We start from the raw sequence: 10,893 nt of genomic DNA on the forward strand, positions 1-10,893 counted from the left end.
AAACTAGATCAACCAATATATTATGCAAGCCGGAAGGTCACTGATAGGGAATGGAACTATACAGTGACAGAGCTTGAGTGCTTGGCAATGGTGTTTGCACTAGAGAAGTTTTGACACTATCTATTGTCAACACATTTCAAGTTCTATGTGGATCATGAAGCCCTATCCTTCCTGATGAACAAATCAGATGTTAAAGGACGACTGATGAGATGGTTGCTCCTATTCCAGGAGTTCGATTTTGAAGTGATCACTAAGCCTGGCCGTTCCCATGTCCTAGCCAATCATCTATCACTAAGCCTAGACGACTGATGAGATGGTTGCTCCTATTACAGGAGTTCGATTTTGAAGTGATCACTAAGCCTGGCCGTTCCCATGTCCTAGCCAATCATCTATCACAGATCCCTCAAACTGTAGAAGAATAACAAGATTATCCAAACCTTCCCGATGCTTCCTTGTTTCTAGTTGAAATAGTTACTCCCTGATATGCAGACATAGCCAACCTCCTGGCAACTCAACAGTATCCTCGTGGCATCTCAAGCCATGAGAAGAAGAAGCTTCTGTTAGAATCAGCCCCCTACACTTTGCTAGATGGTGCACTGTACAAGAGAGGCAAAGATGAAGTGCTGCAAAGATGTGTTGCAGGGGATGAAATCAGCATGGTATTGAAAGCATGCCATGAGGAACCATGTGGTGGACACTTCACAGGAGAAGCGACAGCCCGGAAGGCTCTGTTAGCAAAATACTGGTGGTCGACCCTCCACAAGGATGCACATGACTACTGTAAGTGATGTGATGCTTATCAGCAAATGGGGAAACCCACCAAAATAAGTGCCATGCCATTGCAACCTATTCTTTCCCTAAAGCCGTTCGAGAAGTGGGGGATTGATTTTGTGGGTCCCATTGATCCACCCACCACCAGACAGAAGCAGAACAGATATATCTTAGTATGTACGGATTATATCACAAAGTGGTGTGAAGCTAAAGCTTTGAAGTGGGATGATGGTAACAGCATAGCTCTATTCATGTACGAGAATATTATCACCCGTTTTGGTAGTCCCCTCGAGCTGGTAAGTGACAGAGGTACTCATTTCCTTAACAAAATCATGGAGGAGCTGACAAAGCTATATAAGATCCACAATCGCAAGTCCACTCCTTACTACCCTAGAGCCAACGGCCAAGTTGAAGTCACCAATCGCATCCTCTACTCGATCCTAACAAGAACGATTGCCGCACATCTTCGCGACTGGGACGATCGACTTACAAAGGTCCTCTGGGTATACAGAACCTCCCATAAGGCAGCTACATGATAGACCCCTTTCCAGCTAGTGTATGGTACAAAAGCCGTCTTCCCTGTTGAATTGGAATTACCCTCTTTGCGAGTGGTAGTTAAAGAACGCTTGGGAGATGATGAGTCATTGCAATGCCACCTCCTGCACTTGGAATGCTTGGATGAGATACAAGGATGGCCCTACAATATATGGAAACCACTCAAGTGCAACGCAAGGCCTATCATGACAGTTTCATCAAGCACAAGGAGTTCAAAGAAGGTGATCTTGTCCTAGCCTATGATTCGAGATTTGACAAGTTTCCTGGCAAGCTTCAACAACGGTGGATGGGCCCATACAAGGTACCTGCTGTCAATCCTAATGGCTATGTTCAGGTGTAGACCGTTGATGTCTCTGATGATCCTTTCCTGATTAATGGTTATCGTCTAAAGAAGTACTTCCCTCCTTGGGGATCTTGATAATCACAGTCAACCTACCCTCTCCCTTTTGGGCGTCACACTGTCCTTCTCTTTGTGCTTCTGATAGCCCATATGATTCTCTTCATGAGGCGGTCTCATTCTGCTAGCCCCTCACAAATACCTCTCAACCCAACCTTGTTTTCTTCTCGTCTGATCCAACAACGGTGGCGAGGTTGGTCCTGACACATGGTATTTCTACCATTCTCTTTCTTTTTTTAAAAAAAAAGGAAAATGAAAAAAAAAAACAAAACTATTATGGGAGAAAATGAAGAAATTCCCTGTCATAACAGGCCTCGTTCTAAGAAAAGGTAGAAACACCCTTGGGCGGGAAGCTGACTATGGAAAAGGTGGTAACGCCCCGCAGTTCAGGATAGTTGACCCACCAGTAGAACCTTTCCAGCAAGCAATTTGCAGCCACCTCCCTTGGTGCATTGTCTCTGCAATATCAGTCCATTTGTCCTTCTTAATAGACGACATTTCTTACAAATCATTGAAGTACGAGACTTGTCAGCTGCCTCCCTAGGTACGCCTCATCTTCAAGATCCTGCTGACAACAACAGCCGACATGATCTTTATCACCAACCCCTTGATTGATGTGAGCTTTCATCCTAATAGGATGGGGATGTGAGTATGGGCTGCCCTCTATATCTATCAGTGACATGAGATAGAGGGTAGGGTGAGTGACCAGTTTTTCCCTTCAAATCAAATGAGAAGTGAGATGTGTGAACGTAGTGTTGCACACACGGGATGGACCTCTCAATGGACAACACACAATCTGTTCCTGTGCACTGCACTATAAGGCTCCCTGGCCTTCCTTCTTGCACTGTATGTCGGCACAGGGCGAGATGCACAATTGCACCATTAAATGCGCACAAGGCATACAACCTCTACACAAGTGACAGTGAGGACTGTATCAATGGGTTTCAGAAATGGGCTACCCTTTGTATCATTCAACAAAGCATGAGACAGAGGGTGGGTTGAGTGTGACGGATGTTTCTTCAATCAATTATTGAGAGGTGAGGATTGAGGGACGTTATGACCATTGGAGTCATGTACATTTCTATTTCTTTTGTACACATGGGATGGGTATCTGCCATCAGCATAGGACACGTCACTCTATTATGTACCCTGCACTGTAAGGCTCTGGCCTTCCTGCTTGCACCTATGCCAGATGGGTTGGACGCACTAATGCACCATCATTTGTGCACCCTGGCATACTCCCCCTACACCACCCCCTTGTCGATTCCTAAACCGGGTGCGAGATCTAGGTTTCTATCAATATTACCTTGAGTGATGTAAGTTATGGGGCGAGTGATTGTTCTGTCATTCCATTTGAGTGCTAGTGAGTTGCATGACTCCCCCGACAGGCTTCATTAACCAACTACCTCCCTGGGTGTTGTTGCATGGTCCCTGCCATGCTGGCTGAACGCTGGAGCGAGCTGTGGAACCTCTTGCAGCCAACTCCAACCCTTTTGTCGCAGTGACGATTCCTTCGACCATATGCGAAATGGGCCAAGTATTTCTAACCCTACTTTTTTGTTTGCATGTGTACGTGATGTTTTAAGTGTGGGGACACCAGTGTCCAGTCGGTTGACAAGTCTGTGGCCATGTCGATTAATCTACTTTGTCCATTAAGGTTTTAAGTGTGGGGACACGTCCCTACGTGTCTGATGTACATACCCCCTGCATATACCTCAAGTTGATCATGCATGTATGCCATGACCTCTTTCTGCCCTCATGGGTCCCTTTTCCACCCACCCGTCTAACTTTACACCACCCTTTGGGCCGTTCCTTCCCTCTTTCCCTTTCTCCCTTGTTTTGACATTTTGCATGTGAACACATCCTAGGTTCACTGGAATCCAAATCCAACCTTACAGCCACGTTCGTCCCTTTGAACTGCTCCTTTTTCCTTTTTACCAACCCCTATTCTGCCCAATGGTTCTTGAGTTATTCATTTTTGAAGCGATCTTCGTAAATTGGACGGTTTTCCATGTGAACGCGCCTTTATTGCTTCGAAATTGTGATTCAACATGCCCGCCCTAACAACCCCCTTCCCCTTGATATTTTCTGTTTTTACTATGTGTCCTTCCGACGCATGGTTGGTCCGCTATTAATTTTTGTGGGTTTTTAAGACCTTTTCATGCGTAATTTCCACATTTTTCCCATGTGCACATGCCCTATTTGCACCAGACGTCCCATTTAATTTGACAATCGTGTCCCGCCAGCCTTTCCTTCCCTTTTTTCCTTTTTCTTCCCCCCTCTTTCGACTGCCAGATTTTTAGTTATTAATTTTTCCATGTGTTTTCTGGTGTCTTTTTTGTGTTTTTTGCATGTGAACCCCTCTTCACTCCACCAGCAGTGAGTTTTGACGTGACAGTCCTGTGAATTCCCTTCTTCCGAACATTTTTCCTTTTTACTAGCCTCTATTCTTGTACACGAATAATTCCACATCAATTTCCAAATCCCTTTTCGAGTTCATTTTTTGGGTTTTTCGCATGTAAACACGTCCTCTCTCGGTCGAAACCGTGTGTTGACGTGCTAGGTTTATTGGGCACATTTTTCCTTCTTTCTGCCTTCCGTTCTGGCAAGCGAATTTTTCCATATTAATCCTCGTATGTATTTTTTGAGCTATTTTTTGCATTTTTTCCATGTGAATAGCCTGATTTTGCCCCGGAACCCATGTCACATTTTTCTATCATTTTCCCTTGTCTCTCAACACATTTTTCCTTTTTACAGTTTTTCGATCTGGTGTATGGTTTGGGTTTTATTAATTTTTCTTCCTCTTGACGTGTGGCCACGTTTCTAGTGGCGCACGTGAACACGCCTGTTTTTGGTTCTACGCACGTCGGGACGCTCCCGTGGCCTTTATGCCTAGTGTTCGCCGTCCCCGCCGATGCAATTTTTTTTACTCCCGCCCCGCGCATATGCGCGGAATGGGGGTGGACTCCCTTTTTACTGGATTTTTCCTTTTTAACACACACACACACACACACACACACACACAAACAACACATAGCACCAACAGCAACCCACGAAACACAACAAAAAAGACAGCACGAAAAAAAAAACAAAAAAACCCCCAAAATCGCACCAACCACCAATCATTCAAAAATAACAAACTAACAAATAAAAACAAACTAAAAAACAATTTATTTTTTTAGCACAAACCACAACCCACACAACATAACTAAACCAACACAAATTAAAACATAATAATAATAATAGTAGTAATAATAATAAAATACCAAAGAAAGAAAAAACCAAAAAAAAAACATCGAAAAAACCAAAAAGGCAAAAAGCAAAACGACCAACATTCCAAATTCCAACCAATCAACCCAACACATAAACAAAAAAAAAACCAAAAAAAATCCCCTAAAACCGCACCAACCACTAATCATTCAAAAATAACAAACTAACAAATAAAAACAAACTAAATAACAATTTATTTATTTTTTTTAAACACAAACCACAACCCACACAACACAACTAAACCAACAAAATTTAAAACAATATAATAATAATAATAATAAAATACCAAAAAAAAACACACCGAAAAAACCAAAAAGACAAAAGCAAAACGACCGACATTCCAAATTCCAACCAATCAACCCAACACATAAACAAAAAAACAAAAAAACACCCACATTAAAACTAATTTTTTTAAAAAAAAACTAACTAAAATATAAAAACAAAAATAAACAACTTTTTAAAAAACACGTTACCTTACCTATTCGCGCCCCTCTCCCTCTGCATTTGTGGGCCCTCTCTCCACGACGTTCTCCTACTCCAGAGCTCCCCCGCCACAACGCCCTCTCCCCACGCTCCTACTCCAGCGCTCCCCCGCCACAGTGCCTTCTCCTCACGCCTCCTACCCCCATTGCCTCCCTCCAGCCTCACTCCCATTGCCTCCCTCCAGCCTTGCCCCCGTCGTCTCCTCCAGCATCGCCTCCTCCTCCATGCCTCTCCCGCGCCAGAGCTCCACACGCCCTCGTCTCCTCCCCTCGGCACTGCTCCTCCACACGTCGCCTCCTCCACTTGCTGTCACCTCCTCCACACACCCTCGTCTCCTCCCCTCGGCCATGCTCCTCCACGCCGCCTACTTCCTCCTCCTTGGTCGCGCTCCTCCTCCTCTTCCTCCTTCACGCCTTCTCTGCCAACCTCCTCCTCCTCCTCTCCTTTTTCTTCGCTGCCATGCCGCCTCTCTAGATTAGTCACTAACTTCTTTAATTAACTCACTTAATTAAGTTAATTAACTTACTTAATTTACTTAACCTAGTTACCCTACTTAATTTACTTAACCTAATTAACCTACCTAACTTAACTTACTTAACCTAACCTAACCTCATTTAGCTCACCTAATTAACTAACATTACCTTACCCCCGTTTCCCCCCGTTTTAGCCCCCTTTCCTGCCCCTACCCCACTCTTCCCCCACCCTCCACACGCAGCTCGGCCATCCAGGTGCACTTGCACGTACCGGAGTTGCTCGCGGGTGTTCACGCGCGAGGATGCGTGTTTGGTCTTCTCCGTGTGGTGGTGCATGCCATCCCCGAGCACACGCAGCTGTACACATGCAGCCCAAGTATCTTTTTTGCTTTTCCACAAACCCGAGAAAAATACTTTAAAAATACCTAAAAACACTTAAAATATTAAAAATTCATAAAAAGTAATTTAAAAACAAAAAAAAATATTGAAAAAATCCTTACTAAATTGAGTAATTTTTTGGCTCATCTTGTTGATTATAATATAAATAATTAATTGCAAAAAATTGATCATATTTAAAATCCTTTTAAAATTTACTAAAATTTGAGAAAATTCATTTAAAATCCATTAAAATCAGAATTAAATTTTAAAAAAATCACCAAAAAATCCATCAATGCATTTGACTGCTTTTGGAATATTTTATAAGCTGAAAACACCTTGGCACATAATCACTCTATTATTTTTGGACCTAAATGATAAACTTTTAATCTAAAATTATTTAAAAAATAAACAATTATTTTAAATTCCAAAAATAAGCTTCTAAATTACAAAATAATTAACAACTTTTACAAATCCATTGTTGAAGCCAGATGGTTTCATTTTCAATTAGGTTTGATTAATATGCTGATAAATTAAATATTTTTAAATAAAAAATATACCAAAAAAACATAAAATTCAAAATCAAAACACACCTAAATTACATTTTAAAAAATAATAATACTAATAAAAATTTCACCCAAACACTAATCAACATTGTCTAAACCGAATGTGATCCAATTAACATTGCCTTGATTTTTTTTTTATAAATAATAAGGTGTTTTATTTTTTTCAGTCAGTGGTTTTTACTTTTTTGTTAGATTTCTTGCATTTCGGACTACTCAGTGCACCCTCAATCTCTTACATACACACCCCTACCAAGTATCTATTTTTCGTGCTTTATTTATTTTGGTCATCCCTTAACCACAGTTAATTGTTAAAATGAACTTTATTCACCCACTTTTTTACGCGCGCTCGTGCTAAACACATATTTTTCTAATAAATTAAAATCAGTCAACCATTCACTTTGCACGCGCTACGTGCGCTTCAGAGGCACTTTAATTTTTAATAAAAACGAACCAGCAGTCATTAAAAAATGCACGTGCTCGAAAAGAATAGCGCTTCAAACACATTAAATTTTTAATTAATGAATATGCATTTAGAGAACTGAGTCTAGGGATTGCAATTCGAGTTTCGTTAAAAGCACCGTTTCACATTAATAAATTGTAACTAACAATTTAACAATGAACCACCGTTTTCTTATTAAGGTTTACAACCTAATAAAATTTCAACCATTGTTAATAATTTATTAAAATGAACCCTTCATTAAAATCATTCCCCTCATTGCACTTTTTTTCCTTTTTAATAAATACGCTTCGTGGGATGGGTACGTATAGTCCTTTAAGCTAATATTGTCTATCAAAGTTCTGGTTTTGTCCTAATTAGGTTTTTGAAGTATTATGGTTTGATTGTATAATACGATTACGAGTGCGGTCTATAGTTTTTTCTTCTTTTTTGCCTGATACGGGGTCTTGGGTGACTGCTTGTTGCATAGTATGAAGCTTTCTATCGCATATGTGTAGGGGTTATGCCGAATTTTTTCTAGGATGTGGGTTGTTTGGGGTGGTCAATTGGTTAGTTATGTTTGTGTGTGCTTATTTTGATTGATTTCTTTTTTATAGCTATTTTGTTATTTTGCATGCATTCTCTGTGATTGTCTGTTTTTGTGGTGTGTGTGTGTGTGTGTGTGTGTTCGATCTGAACGCCTCAAGCTCCTCCTCCTGTTCAATATGTCCCATTGATCAGTAGGGATTTTTCTTCCCTAGTGAATTGCAACTTTTGTGGCTGCTTCACTCCCTTTGATTCCAGGCGATACAACTCTATGTGATGAGTTTCTTGCATCATATAGTAAGAAATCAGGCTTGGTTTATGGTAATTTCATGGTTTTGACACCTAGAGGGTTAGGAAAGGCTTTGTCTCTTGCCTACAAAGGAGAACCCTTTGTTATAGCCAGACAGTTATTCTCAAATGATGAGATTCTTAAGCTGTTACAGAAGCAGACCAAAGAGGTTATTGATGTCAAGAAGGTGATTAACACTTCAGGAGTATCTTTTTCAATGATTTACTGATCCTCTTTGGAAGCTAGTCTGCCAATTTCTCCAAGACAGGTTCATGCCTGCCAAAACACCATCCCACTATTTGTCCAAGGAGCTCTTCACAGCTTCCAGGATGGTGTTAAAAGGGTTTGCCATTGACTGGAGTACTTACCTTCTTACGAAGATGGACCAACATTTTGTCAAAGTGACTAGAGGGAATGTTACCAATGTAACCTATGGTTCATATTTATATGCTTTCTTAACATATTCAAGCCTTAAGAAGGGAGTGCTACCCCCTCCTCCATCTGATCAAGTCCCTCCCCCTCCACCTTCAAAGGATTCAGAACCCATTGGCATAGAGGATCTTAATTCCCCTCCTCCATTGGTCATGTAGCGCAAGCGCTTGAAGCATATAGTAGAGAAAATTTCCCCAGTCATTCCTTCAATAATAGTTTCTGCTACCTCTGGAAGTGACCTCCCTACCTACCTCACATACAACAACTTATTCAGGGCACATCGAGAGGGGTTCTTTGGAAATATCAGTTCCTTCGTTGAATAGTTTCGTGTTAGGGATGCCATTCCTTTCCTTTGTAGCAACATCCAGAGTTCTATTGAACTCTCAGTGAGACAGCTTGTGTTCAATAGGTATATGCTTCTTTCTATGAAGAATTAATGCAATCCAAAGACCAGATGCATAAGGCAGCCACAAAGTTAGCCTCTGTTAAAGACACTCTTACCGATCTGTTTAAGCAGATGGAGCAGAAGACCCAAATGATTGAGACCCAAAGAGAAGAAATATCTTCTTTGAAAATTCAATTAGCAGAGGCTCAATCAGATGTCACTAGAGTTTCGGAAGAGAAGGAGAAAATGTCTAAAGAAGCTCAAGAGTTTAAGACTCTTTTAGATACAAAACTGTTAGCTTTGCAGACTGTTCATAATACATTGGAATCCCAAGCTTCCCAGATTAAGCAGTTGCAAGACCGACTGGCGTAGTCACGGTCCATTCCTCCAAGCCCCAATGTTCCTATGATTCCTTCTATATCTCAGCAGGACTTGGCAGTTCTCCAGAGAGAGGCCACATTATGTCCGTTGTTTCAAGATAAAGTGGAAAGATTATAGTCTAGGATGGATTTATTATGGTCTACATTTGAGCACTTTCAGGAGTATGTTCCTCCGGACCATTCCTTTTTTGTCCACTATCAGCTGCAGAAGTTGACCTTCTATATTAAGCTCTCAACGATGGATCTCCCTCTTCCAGAGAATGGTTGGAGTGGGGCTTGGTCTTCTGATTTGCTGACAGAAGTTGTCCGTATGGTCTTTGAAAATTCTGTAACGAAGGATACCATGTTGCTGTCTTATATGTATCTACGAGGTGATCTGATAATTTCAGATGATGTAGATCTGGCTTGGTATGTGGGGGATGTGGTCTTACAAGCTGCCTTATATGTCAACTATTTGGAGTTGAGGATAGATGACATGTTCCAGTGCTATTCTTCTAAAGTGGCTACTTGTCCTGACACTTCATGGCATTCAATGATTGATTCTGTAGTCTTGAACCAATGCCAGAATATAGCTTCTACTTATGTGCAGAGCTCTAACCAACTGAGGGTGGAACTCCTAGCTTATCTTTCCAAGAACCATCCAATTGATTCATCCTTCTTTGATGCCTACCATCAACGATCTATTTTAGGTCCCTCTGTTCCTAGCTTATTGTACTATCAACTAATGGCCATCGCTATGATGCTTATTTTTCCCTTTATCAATCCAACTCAGCAGCTATCATACCTCTCCTTTTCCAACCTCAGGGTTTTCCTCAAATTCCAATCTTTACCTATTGTTCTTTCATTGAAGATCGAGTCTTTTCCCCTTCTCCATCATGTCCTTCTCCATCTATCCATATACCTTCTACTTTTTCTGCTTATCAATTGACACATTTCCTAACTGATTCGCTTAAATTTTCAGCCACTCCTTCTTTAGCTTATTCCTCATTTTATGATTTTTCCTACCCATCTCTTCATCCTCTTTTACTTATTCCACTTCCATCTCCTACCACTTCTATTTCTCAACCCCCTTAGTTGGTTAATGGGTACGAAGGATTTGATCAGCAGATTCCGAGAAGAAGATGATGGAGCTCAACTGATTCTCTCACGGGACCACAAATTAATTGGCCATTAATTCCAGGGGACTGGACAATTGCTAGTCAAGCATACCATAATTACCTCCATTTTTCTTAACAATATTCACAATCTCTAGATCCTTTAGTGAGATTGACAACCCATTTTGCTTGGTACTTGGCATATATGCATAGGCATTCCCATGACGATCAAAAGGCCATTCCAAAACTTTGTATGAATGTCAATGTGAACATTGATTCCCAACAGTTGGATGTCCTATATTTTCATGCCCTTTGTCTACCTAGCAGATACCTTGTTTTGCTAGAATGGATGTGCTGCCTTCAATTCTTTCAGAATCCTCCAAAATCCTTTGTAGATGAGTCTTTATCCCTGGATTGCTTTAGAAATCATCAAGCCTTCAA

Source organism: Lygodium microphyllum, chromosome 9, assembly GCF_053477565.2.
Source record: "Lygodium microphyllum isolate KBCC chromosome 9, Lygodium_microphyllum_v1.1.10, whole genome shotgun sequence".
Classification (NCBI taxonomy): domain Eukaryota; kingdom Viridiplantae; phylum Streptophyta; class Polypodiopsida; order Schizaeales; family Lygodiaceae; genus Lygodium; species Lygodium microphyllum.